This window comes from Chiloscyllium plagiosum, unplaced genomic scaffold (assembly GCF_037043375.1).
Source record: "Chiloscyllium plagiosum isolate Xiang-an unplaced genomic scaffold, Cpla_swu_hap1 HiC_scaffold_41, whole genome shotgun sequence".
NCBI lineage: Eukaryota > Metazoa > Chordata > Chondrichthyes > Orectolobiformes > Hemiscylliidae > Chiloscyllium > Chiloscyllium plagiosum.
In genome coordinates, this window is record NW_028270179.1 from 26,969,460 (window position 1) to 26,978,769 (window position 9,310).

The 9,310-nt window shown below is 51.8% G+C and overlaps 1 long non-coding RNA gene across 1 annotated transcript; it reads right to left on the reverse strand.

Annotated features, from left to right (window-relative positions):
• Nucleotides 1–389: 389 nt before the first annotated feature.
• On the reverse strand, nucleotides 390–2,866 carry LOC148138196 (uncharacterized). The gene is made up of 3 exons (XR_015754039.1): nucleotides 2,826–2,866; nucleotides 1,430–1,651; nucleotides 390–509 (listed from the first exon to the last, which is right to left on the reverse strand). It is a non-coding gene; the product is annotated as an uncharacterized LOC148138196 (long non-coding RNA).
• Between the last annotated feature and the right edge of the window lie 6,444 nt (nucleotides 2,867–9,310).

Consider the following 9,310-nt stretch of genomic DNA (forward strand, 5'->3'; position numbering starts at 1 on the left):
GGATATGTGTCTATGTATAGGGTGAATGTGTGTGTGTGTGTGTGTGTGTGTGTGTGTGTGTGTGTGTGTGTGTGGTGTTTGTATCTCTGTTTCAGCTTGTGTGCTCATATCCAATCCTTCCCCACCTTTGAGCATTCAGAATGGATCAATATGACACCGAGAAAGAGGAAGAGATCGATTGACAGGCACTATCCTCAATATTTATTGCCAGTATGACAGATAGCAGGGTAATAAGGCTGTAGGAGTCTTGAGTACCAAGCTAAGCTGTGTAAAAATGGAATGCTTGGGAGCTGGGAGTGCCATCTCCACGATCCCACCATATCCAGGCCATTGCACTTTCACACATGGAAGATGGAGCGTCTGGGTCATCAGCAGATCCAACATCACCAACTCCTTCGCCCGGCATCAATGGGTGCCCCGGTAGCAGTTGGCTCTGATCTTCAGCTCGTCTCCTCGGCAGGTCTGCTCTCGGCACAGGCCTCTCAACACTTCACATGTGGCTCAAGTCTCTGCGAACGAAACCAGCGAGGCCGAGGATTAACCAGGATTCCTCTCAACCCACTCGCCCACCACGTCAGAATTACTGATGGTGAAACCTGAACAGCCGGAAGTGGGAGCCAATACGGTCATGGGGATCGCGCACGTAAGACTTTCGTCTCTGCAAACACACACCCATGAAAAGTTTTTGACTCTGCATCTTTTTTCTAGGTTCGGACAGAGTGTGGATGTGAGGCATTTGGAGTCTACCACGACGTCCAGAAAATAAACCTCTAAACCTGCTCCACAGCGCGCCTGACAAACCTGTGTCTCCGACTTGCTCTGTTCTAAAACTCCAACGCGGATATCGAATTCAATGATTGCTATCTATTCACACAGGCTGTGCCTGAACGGTAGGACGTGCCAGCATATGTGGGTGGATGCTAGAGTGTCACAGAGACTTGTGCTGATGCGCAGGAGAAAGAGCTTTTATTTTGTAGTTTTAAAGGCATCAAGGGTGTGGGTTGCAAGTGGGAAATTGACGTTGAGTGAGATGATCACCTTTCAGCATATTGAGGTACGGAATCGGCCGACTCCTGCTCTTAGGTGATATCTTTCTGGTTGTGTGTGTGTGTGTGTGTGTGTGTGTGTGTGTGTGTGTGTGTGTGTGTGTGTGTGTGTGTGTGTGTGTGTGTGTGTGTGTGTGTGTGTGTGTGTGTGTGTGTGTTTCTCTCTGGCTGTGTGTCTATTTGTTTGTTTCTCTGGTCCACAAAGCCTCAGTGCCAAGCTAGGAAAAGGCAGTATCAGAGAGCGGACTGACAGGGAATGGAGGGGGGTGCCTGGGGCCAGCGGGGCTGTGTGAAATCAGCTAAAGCCAGCAGTCTCCTTTCAATCCGAGAGCCAGACTTTCGATAACCTCCCACCCACATGCCCCCACGCGGTAGCGACTCACCTTGGTCGATGAATTTCCTCCGTGGCAAAAGACCGGCCCGAGACAGAAACAGGGCGAGGAGTTCAAGCAGGAGGAATAGGAATACTCCGTTCATCCTGTGGTCGGCTCCTCTGAGCCTGGAGAGGGCAGAGCGAATATGACACTGTTTACAAACCGACTTCTATGGGAATGGTCTCTAACAGTCCCATGTCAAGTGGCAAGCGAGAGCCGGGGCCTTCCAAACTGGTAACAGAAAGATAGTAGGAACAATCGGACTGTCAATATCGGCAAAGGCTCCCAACGTTTCTCTCTGTCTCTCATTTTGTTTCTGTCTTGACCTCATACTGTCAATCGTGTTTCTATTTCACTCTCACTATGTCATTCTTATGTCTCTCACTCTCTGACTTTCTCTCACTTTATGACTCCCTCGTTTATTGCTCACTGCCTCTGGCTGTCACTCTCTTTTTCTTTCTTCCTGTGCTTGTACCTCTGTCTTCCTGTCTCACACCTTCCCATCTTTCTCACTCTGTCATTCTATCTTGCTCTGTTTGTATGTCCCTGTCTTTCTGACTTTCACTCGCTCATTTCTCTCATAATTTCTCTTTTCTCTCATATATTGCTGAATCTTTGTCGTTCACAGTCTCTCTGTCACTCTTGCTATCACTCCGTTAACATCTTTGCTTAGTTCTATATGTATTTCTCATTCTCTCATCTCTTTCACTGTTGCTTCTCACAGTTACTCACACTGACTCAATCACTTTATCTCAACTCAGTCTCACTTACTATGTAACAATCTGAGTCGCTCCCTTTCACTTACCGCTTCTCACTCTCTCTACATTCCTTTTATCTTTAACGTTCTGTGTCTGTCATTCTTCCCGTAGTTTCTTACTCTCTCAAACGTTCTGTCTTTCTGTCTCTGTCTGTCGTGCTCTTTGTTTCGCTGTCTGGCTCTCTGCAATTCTCTCATTCTCTCTCTTTCCTCTCTTTGATGTTCACACACACTGTCTCTTGCTCTCGATCTCTCTTGCTGTCTCTGTCTGTCTCTCACTTTTTCACTGTTGCTGTCTGGTTTCTTTGTCGACAGCCTTCACACCGATTTGCACTTCTGATTCTGGATTCTGCTCTCACTTATTTTTTCCAGTAGATTTTCCTATGAAACATTTTCCTTGCTCATGCGTCAGAGACAGAGAGAGGGGGAGTGTGTGATAGAGACAGAGAGGGAGAGGGGGAGTGTGTGATAGAGACAGAGAGGGAGAGGGGGAGTGTGTGATAGAGACAGAGAGAGAGAGGGGGAGTGTGATAGAGACAGAGAGACAGACGGAGTGTGGGATAGAGACAGAGACGGGGGGAGTGTGTGATAGAGACAGAGAGAGGGGGAGAGTGTGTGATAGAGACAGAGAGTGAGTGAAGGCTTCACCTTCTTTACTCCGAAGTGCACGGTCCGTGTTTGAGGGTTCGTCTTGGGTGGTGCTGCTCAGCGCCGAGATATTGTGAGAAGCGATTCTGGACATAGTCCGTCCTAATTCCCTGGAGCTGACGTATTCTGAATCGAACAGCCCTCCAACAAGATGTTCAGAGTGTCCTCCTTCCTTGGAAGGAACTCAGCAGGCTGATCATTTTAAATCATTAACATGTGTACTCACCCTTCGATACAACCTGAGCTTGCTCCACCTCACTGCATCGCATTTCAGAGACTCTGTCGAAATTTCACCACCTTCTTCACTGAGTCAAACTGTTAATCATTTACCCCAATCCCACAGTGCGTCAGAGAAATTACTATTCCAAAGTTTCTGTGCAGAATCTCTATGGTGGAGAAGCAGAATACTGAATAGCGTGGACTGAGTGAATGTTGGGAAGATGTTTTCATTGGTAGGAGAGAAGAAGTTCAAGAGACCCTTAGTGAATGGTAGATCGAACTCGATGGGCTTAATGGCATAACTTCTGCTCCTATGTCTTTTGGCCATTTGGTCGATCGAGTCCACAGGATACTAAGCAGCATTCTGGCCTGTATTTTTGCAGAGTTAATCCACCCAGCCTGCACATCATGTCACATTGCGGAGACACTTCCCATGGCCAGTCCACCTGAGCCTGCACATCTTTGAACTGTGTGAGGAAACAGCAGCAGCCGGAGGAAACCCATGCTGACACAGGGAGAATCTGCAAGTTCGAATCTGACAGTCACCCGTATGCCTGGCTCTGCGAGTCAGCAGTGCTAACCACTGAGTGAAATTGCTACACACATTCCTGGTAGACAGAGATCCAGAGAATATTTCCCACGACAGGAGCAGAAGTAAGACTTTCAGGACATCACATTCTGTTGCGACATTTAATGGGACAACACCAGATCTGACTAACCACTGCTGCACCTTCCCTGTCTTCCCCCATTAACCCCCAATTCCCTCACTGTTTAAGAATCCCTCTCTCTTTGTCAGTCTTCAATATTTTGAATAACCCAGCATCATCAGCCCTCTGTGGTAAACAACTAAATTGTTTCACCCACCTCCCAGAGCACGGTCACTCCAATAGTGTGGAGCTCTCACAGCACTGACCATCTGATAGTACCATCACCCTCAGTGCTGACCATCTGACAGTGCCTATTCACTCAGCACTAACCCTCCAACAGTGACCACTGCCTCAGCACTGAACTTCTGACAGTGCCGAGTCGCTCAGCACTCACCTTCCGAACCTCAGTAGTGAAACTCCAACAGTGAGGATTTCAGTCAGCAATGACTCTTTCACAGTATGACACACCCTCAACCTTGATCCTCCAACAGTGCAGCACTCCCAGAGAACTGACCCTCTGAAGTGCTGCACTCCCTCAGTACTGACACTCCAACACTGCAGCGTTCACTCAGCATTGACCCTCCGACACTGTGGCTCTCCCTCAGAACTGACTGCCCAATAGTGCTGAGTACCCTCAGCACTGACCCTCCAACAGTGCAGCGCTCCCTCAGAACTGACTTTCTGACAGTGCAATGCTCCTTCAGTGCTGGCCCTCCAACAGTGCAATATCCCCTCAAAGCTGACCCGCCGATATTTCCACGAACTCAGCACTGAGTCGCTGACTATGCCCAATCATTCAATGCTGACCTTCTGGCATTGCCCACTCCTTTAGCACTCACCCTCCCACAGGGCAGCGCTCTATGAGCACTGACCGCCTAGCAGTACAGGACTTCCTCAGCTCTCCATCCGACAATGCAAATCTCGCTCAGCATTGACCCTCTGATAGTGTGTCAGTCCCTCAGATCAGACAGTCGGACACTGTGACATTTTCTCAGCGCTGGGACTCGAACAGTGTAGCACTCCCGCAGCTCTGACACTCCAGCAGTGCAGCACTGCCACAGTGCTGAACCTCTCACAGTGCGGCACTCGCTCAGCACTGACCCTATGACAGTGCAGAGATGCCTCAGCACTGACCCTTCAACATTGCGACACGCCCTCAGCAGTTACCGTCCGACTATTAGCCCTGTAAGCACTGGGCCTCGGACAATGCAGAGTTCCTGCAGCACTGCCCCACCAACCGTGGGACACTTTCTCAGCACGACCCTCTGACAGTGTCAAACTATTTCAGCGTGGTCCTCCTCCAGTGCGGCGCTCCCTCAGCACTGACCGTACTGGAGTACCCACTGCCTCAGCGCTGACATTCCAACAGTGTAGTAATTCTTCAGCACTGATCCAGAGACAGTGCGTTCTCCCTCAGCACTGACCGTCTACCAGTACGGCACTTCCTCAGCACTCCATCCGACAGTGCAAATCTCCCTCAACACTGACCCTCTGACAGTGTGGCACTCCTTCAGCTCAGACATTCCGACAGTGTGACACTTCCTCATCGCTGACACTCGAACGGTGCAGCATTCCCTCAACTCTGACACTCCACAATTGCGGCACTTCCTCAGTGCTGAAACTCCCACAGTGCGGCAGTCGCTCCACACTGGCCCTATGAGAGTGTAGAGCTGCCTCAGCACTGACACTTCAACAGTGCGACACGCCCTCAGCACTGACCGTCCGACTGCGAGCCCTGTGAGAACTGGGCCTCCGGCAACGCGGAGTTCCTTCAGCACTGTCCCACTAACCATGGGACACCTTCTCAGCACTGACCCTCTGACAGTGTCAAACTCGTTCAGCGTGGTCCTCCTCCAGTGCGGCGCTGCCTCAACTCTGACGTCCTAATGTACCCACTACCTCAGGGCTGACATTCCAACAGTGCAGCAATTCTTCAGCACTGACCCTCCGATAGTTGAGCATTCCCTCAGCAGTGACCTTCCAACAGTGCCCACTGACACAGCGCTGAACCAGAAACCATGTGGCAATTGCTCATTACTGACCCTACGATGGTTTGACCTTCCCTCAACGCTGTCACTCTGAAAGTGCGGACACTCTCAGCCCACTGATAGTGCCCACTCTCTCAGCGCTCCCTCAATCTCACATTGCCGCAGCACTGACACTCCAACGGTGTGGAGGTCTTCGACAGTATGGCACTCCCACAGCACTGACACTACAACAATGGGACACTCCCGCCAACAGAGCAGTGCAACCTCAACACTAAATCAATGACAAAGCCGTGCTAGCCATTCACTGACACGCTGACAGTGGCACACATCTTCAGGACTGATCATCCAACAGTGCGACACACCCTCAGCGCTGGCCCTCTAACATAGCCGAGGTCCCTCAGCCTGACCCTTTGTCAGTGCAGCAAACCCTCAGCACTCAGCCTTGGAAAGCCTTACGTTTCCTCAGCACTGACCTTCCAACAGTGCAGGGCTCGATCAGCATTGATCCTCCCAAGTGCGCGCTCCCAGAGCATTGATGCTCGACACTTTGTGCTACCTCAGCACTGACCATCCGACCATGCGCAACTCGATCAGCACTGACCCTCTGATAGTGGGAGCTCTCTCAGCACTGACCCTCCGACAGTGCAAAACCCCCTCAGCACTGACCATCCGACAGTGCAAAACCCCCTCAGCACTGACCATCCAACAGTGCGACGTTCCCTTGTATCTGAACCTCCAACAGTGTGGTGCTCCCATAACGCTAACGCGACAATGGTGCACCGTCCCTCAGCACTTTCCATCCAACAGGGCGCCGCTATCTCAACAGTGACAATCTAACAGTTCCCCATTACATCACCACTGCCCCACTGACAGTGGGACACTGCCTCTGCTCTGACTCACTGACAACGCGGAGCTCCCTGAGCACTAACCCTCCAATAGTGCCCCATTTTCTTGTCACTGACCCTGCGAAAATGATGCGGAGCTCCATCATTGCTGACCCTCCGACAGTGTAGCATTTTATCAGCACTGACACTCCATCAGTTAAGAGCTCCTTCACCACTGACACGCCAATGGTGTTGCGCTTCCTCAGGACTGATCTTCTGACAGCGCGGCGCTGCCTCAGCACTGACCCACCAACAATGCAGCACTCCCTCTGCATTGATCTTCCGACAGCGCAGCACATACTCAGCCCTGACCAAGTAAAGGTGCTGCGCTTCCTCAGCACTGATCCTCTGACAGCGCGAGGCTCCCTGAGCGCTGACCAACCAACAGTGCAGCATTTCCTCAGCACTGGTCTTCCAACAGTGCCCACTCCTATAACATTGATCCGGCGACAGAGCAGCGCACCCTCAACACTGACCAGCTGACAGTGGGACTCTGCCTCAACACTGACCGTCTGATAGTGGGACTCTGCCTCAGCACTGATCGTCTGGCAATTTAGAGCTCCATCGGCACTTCCTCTTCTAGTGCGGGACCTCATCAGCAATGACGATCAGCACTGATCCTCCAACATTGCCCACTCCTTCAGCAATGATCCTATCACAGTGCTGCACTCTCACAACACTGTCCTGTCCTTCCCCAGCACTGACCATACAATGGTGCGGTGCTCGCACAGCACTGAATCTCTGACGATGTGGAGATCCTTCACCACTAACATTCCAATAGTATAGAGTTCCCTCAGCACTGTCTCTTCGGCATTGTGGAACTCACCGAGTCCTTACCCTCTGACAGTGAGACATTTCCTCAACACTGACCATCCAACAGTGTGACACCCCCTCAGCACTGACTTCCGAGAGTGAGGCACTTCCTCAGTACTGACCATCTGAAAGTTCTCACTTCCCCTGTGCTAAACGGCGGAAAGAGCCCACACCCATACCTATGACTGCTCAAGTGTGCCCACTCACACAACACTGACCATACAACAGTGCTGCTCTTCCTCAGCAATGACGCTCCGACAGTGTGGAGAGCGCACTGCACTGACCCACCAACAGTTCCCGCCTTCCTCAGCACTGACCCTAGGACAGTGCCACTGTCCCTCAACCCTGGCAGTCAGAAAATGAAGAGCTTGCTCGCTACTGCGATTTCGACAGTGTAACACTCTCTCAGCACTGACCCTCGAACGGTGCGGCAATAATTCAGGACTGATCCACTGGCAGTGCGGCACTTCCGATGCACTTAGCCACTGACAGTGCGCCACACTCTCTGCACTAACCCACCATCAGTGCAGCGCCCGCTCAGCTCTCTCCTTCTGGCATTGTAGCACGCCATCAGCACTGACCGTCTGTGAGTGCCACAGTTCCACAGCACTGAGCCTCCAACAACTTGAAGCTCCATCAGCACGGAACCTCCGACAGAACCGCAGTCCCTCAGCACTGACGCTCCAACTGTAGGATACTCCTTCAGTGCTCACCCTCCGACAATGCTGATTCCGTCACCGCTGTTACACTGACAGTGTGGACCTCCATCGGCACTGATCTTCAGACTATGCAGCACTCCTTCAACACTGATTTTCCCACAGTGCGGCACTCCCTCAGCAATTACCCTCCATCAGAGAGTTATTCCCTCAGGCTGACCATTTAAAAGTGCCACACCCACTCAGAACTGACCATCCAACAGTACGGCGCTCCCTCAGCACTGACCTTCAGACCTTGCGGCGCTCCCTTAGCACAGATGGTCAACAGGGTGTCATCCCCTTCGGGCTGTCGCTTTGAGAATGACACACTCCCTCAGCATGAACCCTCTCAAAGCGTCTACTCCCTGAACAGTGATACTCCGACAGTGCAGAGAACCCTCAGCACTGAGTATCAGACCATGTGGCACTCACACAACATGTGACAATGCCGCACTGAACATCTGACAGAGCGGCAGTACTTTACTTTTCGACAGTGTGGTATTCGCTCTGCTCTGAATTTCCGTCAGTGTGTCACTTCGCCATTACCAGTTCCCTCAGTACTGACCCTCTGAGAGTATGGCACTCCCTCCGCACTGACCGTCTGACAGTGCGAAATCCCTCCAAACTGACCTTCTGAATGTTCATGCTCTTTCAGCACTTACCCTCCGACAGTGTGGCATTCCCCCTGCACTGACCCTCCGACAGTGCGGAGATCCCACAGCACTGCGTTTCTAACAGTGTGGCACTCCCTTCACACTGAGTTTCCAACATTGAATCAGCCCCTCAACACTGACCCTCCGTCAGTGCGACACACACATAACACTGACCTCTGAACATGCGGCTCTCCCTCAGCACTGACCCTCCAACAGTGCTGCACTCCCTCAGCACTGAAGTTCTGACAGTGCCCACTCCTTCGGCACGGACCCTCCGACAGTGCAGCACCCAGTGCGGATCTCCCTCAGTGCTGACCCTCAAGCAGTGACCACAGTGACCACTCTACCAGCGTTGACCCTCTACAGTGTGACACTACCTCTGCGCTAAGCCTCTCGCAGCGCTGTCTATCCAATACCTGCCGCTCCCTCAGCAGAGTCCCTCCATCAATGCCCACTTTCTCAGCACTGACCCTCCGACAGCGCTGTGCTCCCATAGCACTAACTCTGCGACAGTGCACTGTTCCTGCAGTACTAACCTTACAATAAGACACTCTATCTAAGCACTGACCCTCCAACAGCACACTCT